Genomic DNA, 4,438 nt, shown 5'->3' with positions numbered 1-4,438 from the left:
TAATTTGTTAGACTCTCAACTTTGTAATCTTTCCATTTTCTTGATATGTGTTCATAGAGATATACATTTCCCTCTTAGAACTGATTTTATGGCATCCCAGAGGTTTTGGAGAGATGTTTCTTCATTTCCATTTGTTTCCAGGAATTTTTTAATTTCTGCTTTGATTTCAGTTTTAACCTAGTAGTTGTTCAGCATCATGCTATTTAGTGTCCATATCTTTGAGGTCTTTGGGGAAATTTTGTTGTGTTGATAATTATTTTTACTCCACTGTGGTCTGAGAAAGTGCATGGCAAAGGTCAACCATATGGAATTTGTTTATACTTGATTTATGGCCAAGGATGTGATCAATCTTGTAGGACATTCCATGTGGTGATGAGTAGAATGTATATTCTTTGGTTGTGGGGTGGAATAATATGTAGGTATCTATTAAGTCCTTTTGGTCAAATTCAAGTTTAGGTTCTGGATCTCCTTGTTGAATTTTTTGCCTTGATGATCTACCTAGGGCTGTTTATGGGTTATTCAAGTCCCCTGCTAAAATAGTGTTAGAGTCAACATCTTTTTTTAGTTTACTTAGTAGTTGCTTATTAAATGCTGGTGCTCCTGTGTTGGGTGCATATATGCTTAGTATTCACATTTTTTGTTGATAGATTGAACCTTTTATCATTATGCAGTGTCTTTTTGCATCTTTTAAAATTTTTGATAGCTTAAAACAATCTATTTTCTCTGATATTAAGATCACAACTATTGCATTTTATTGTGATCCATTTGCCTGTAAGCTCATTTTCCATCCTTTAATTTTGAGTCTGTGTGTGTCCCTTGTAGTGAGATGAGTTTCCTGGATGCTGCAAATAATTGGGTCATGGATTCTTATCCAGTTTGCATTCTGTGTCTTTCAGTTGTGCATTTAGTCTATTCACATTCAGGCTGATTATTGAAATGTGATGGCTTATCCTTGTCATGAGGTTCTTATAAAGTTTTTTCTTTGTTTGCTTGTTTTCTTTTGGCTTTGGGGTTTATGTATGTGTGTGCTTTCAAGTTTCTTGTTGTGCTATATTCTCTGTTGATTCTGTGCTCTGCTGTTCCCTTGGGAAGTGTGTGTTCATTCTTTTTTTTCTTCTGTGCTTAACACCTTTTTAAGTGTCTCCTGTAGAGCTGGTCTGGAAGTTGCATAATCTCTTAGGGATTGGATGTCAGGGAAAGATTTTAATTCTCCATCACTGATGAAACTGAGCTTGACTGATAGGAAATTCTTGGTTGAAATTGCTTATCTTTGAGGACTTTGAATATAGGACTCCAGTTCCTTCTTTGTTGCATTGTGTCTACCCATAGGTCTGCTGCTATTCTGATTGGTTTTCGCTGGTATTAGTCTGACTTTTCTCTCTTGTTGCCTTTAGGATTTTTTCTTTTGTGCCTACTTTGTGTAGGTGAATTACTATGTGTCTAGGGGTTGGCCTTCTCATTTGATGTCTTTTGGGGGTTCTCTGTAACTCTTGTGCTTGACTAGTCACATCTCTGGTGACATGGGGAAAGTTTTCTTGAATTAACTCCTGAAATACTTGCTCCAAGTTGTTCCCATTTCCCTTTCTTCTTCTGGGATAACAATCAGGTGTAGGTCCAGCCTCTTGATGTAATTGCAGATCTCTTGTAGGCTTTGTTCTTTCTTTCTGAGTCTTGTTTCTATGTTTTTTTTACAGATCAGTTTATTTCCATATTCTGGTCTTCAAGTTCTGAGATTCTTTCTTCAGCTAGATTAATTTTGCTTTCCATGCTTTTCGTCTTGTTATTTATTTCTTATATGAAAATTTTTATTGCCAAAATCTCTGTTACAAGTTCTTTCAGTGTTGCATCTTGTCTTTCTGGAGACTTATTCTGTTTCTCCAGCCTTTCCTTAATCCCTGTCACTTTCTGTGGCCAGTCATTGGTGACTTCCATTGTTTGGGCACCAAAGTCTGATTTTTCAGGAGTTTTCTCTTTGGTACACCTGAAATTGCCTGTAGTCTTCCTATGGCTTTTCCTCATCTGTGACAGATCTCTTGTTTTTCTCTTTAGTTCTGTTATTCAGTGTCAGTGGGAGAGACTTTCCCTTCTGATGTTTGCTCAGCCCTCTATTATTCCCTGATTGGGGCCCTGGATTTGTTCTATTTTGAAATAGGTTGGTGGATAGGAAGATTTGCTGTCTTTTGTAGTTTTTGAAAGGCTAATAAAGTAAGGAATGGGATGCTAGTTTTTGAAAGGCTAATAAAGTAAGGGATGGGATGCAAATTACAAAGTTCGCTTATTGTGGTATGTGTTCCCTGAGACTCATTTCCCATCATCACTCTATATTATGATGCAAAGCAGAAACCAATGCCAAAAAACAATTGAACACACACACAGACATACACACACACCCTAAAACTAATGGAATGACAACAAAGTAAAACAAAACAAACAGCAACAAAAACTGAACATATACACAAGCCTAGCACAAAGTGAATGGAGAAAAAAAACAGAAAGCCTGGTGGGGGGTGGAAAGGAATTCAGATCGAACCCTCACACATATGTTGACACACACCTTAAACTATAAAAAAGAAAATAAAAAACCCCAGAAGAACAAAAGAGCAAAAACAAACCAACAACAACAACAATATTGAAAGATGAACACTAAATCATTCATGTACACACATAAACAGAAAACAACCAATAAAAGAAGAAAGAAAAGAAAAAGAAAAGAAAAATAATTTGGGAGGGGGATGCAAATGAAGCCCTCACATACACATTCATGCACAAAGGAAAGATAATTTAAAAATAGATGCACTAACAAACAGGCAAAAAAAATTTAAAAATGAAAAAAAAACACCACTCCCCTCTTGTGGCAGGCTCTGTAATTGTTCTTCTAATCAGGTCTCTCCTGCAGAGTCACCTCTTTCACTCTCTCCTCAGTGTTCAGAGCAGGGAATGAGGAAGGCAGTGGAGGAGGGTGGGGCTGCAGTCCTCCCCTCCCACTCTCGTATGGTCAGGGAGGACTCTTCTGGTGGGGAGGTGTGGGATTGTCTCTTCCCCAGGTACATACTTGTGGTGCTGCCCCAGTCAGGCCTATCCTGGAATGGAGTTCTCCCATTGTGACTGAAGTCCAGGCTCCACCTGGGTTTGTTTCTCTCAGTCATGGCCCAGCTATGAGGATCTGACATTTAGAGGACTGCTGGGGAGGAGGGGGTTTGGGTCAGCCCCAGGCTCACCACTGATCTCTTTGGAGTCTTTTCTTATCCTTTTCTGGTCACACCCTTTGTCTCACAGTTAGATCAGGGTAGGGAGGGGGGGTGCCTGGGACTCAGCACTCATCAGGTTCCTCTGAAATTTGTGCTTTCAGGATATTCCCTCTGAGTCATGATCAGTCCTTGAGTCGTTGATCCACCAGTCACAGATATTGGGTCTGTTGCTCCGTGGTGAGCAAGTGGAAGCACTTTTCTGCCCTGTCTCCAAGATGGTGGTAGGATGCCTCTCTTGTCCTCTTCTTGGACTTTGCCTTTGGAATCCCTCTGCAATCCCTGCTGCCAGTTCTCTGCTAGGTGCTTTAGTGGTGAGGCAAAGCCTGGTGCCAGCAGTCTCTCCTGCTGCAGTGGTGAGGCAGAGCCTGGGGTAGTAGTCTCTCCCCATTGCTTTTTCACAGGAAAACTTTTGTCTGTTTAAAAAAAAGTGGCGCTCAGCTTCTGTGACCTGGGAAGAGTCAGGGACCAAACAGAGAAGCTGCAGCACCAGATTTTGCACCAGGAACCTGGACACTTGCTCACAAGCCCCCACTTAGACAGTCTTTACCAGCATTTTCTTCCCAGGAAGGGTTTTGTTGATTTTAAAAAAATGGCACTGGGCTTCCGCATCCCAGGAATCACTAGGGTCCAAGCCCAGCAGCTACAGTACCAGCCGCAGCACCAGGAGAGCCCTGCCACTAGCTCCCTAGCCATCACTCAGTCAGCCACTCACATGCCCACTTGCTCACCAGCATGTACACAAAATTTTCCATACACTCACTCACTCACACTGGGACTTGCATAATCCAACTGGCTTGGCTGCCATCTCCCGACCCCCTCCCAATTAACTTTTTTATAAATAGAAGGAGTACACTCTTAAATAATAATAGTATAGCAAATACATAAGCCAGTAACATAGTGATTTGTTATCATTATCAAAATGTAGTAATGCACAAACACACACTCATGCACACAATGAAATAATATTCAACCTTAAGGAAGGGGGAAATCCAGTCATTTGTGATAACATGGAAGAACCTAGATGACATTACACTAAGTGAGGTTTACCAGACACAGAAAGAAAAATACTGTACAATCTCACTTATATGTAGGATCAAAAAAATTTGAACTCATAGAAAGCAGCAAGTAGAGTGGTGTGCCAGGAACTGGAGTACAGGGGGAATGGGGAGATGTGTCATAATTTTACAAAG

Source organism: Carlito syrichta, unplaced genomic scaffold (assembly GCF_000164805.1).
Source record: "Carlito syrichta isolate Samal-C Ts95f unplaced genomic scaffold, Tarsius_syrichta-2.0.1 Scaffold306594, whole genome shotgun sequence".
Taxonomy (NCBI): domain Eukaryota; kingdom Metazoa; phylum Chordata; class Mammalia; order Primates; family Tarsiidae; genus Carlito; species Carlito syrichta.
This window is presented reverse-complemented; position numbering follows the sequence as displayed.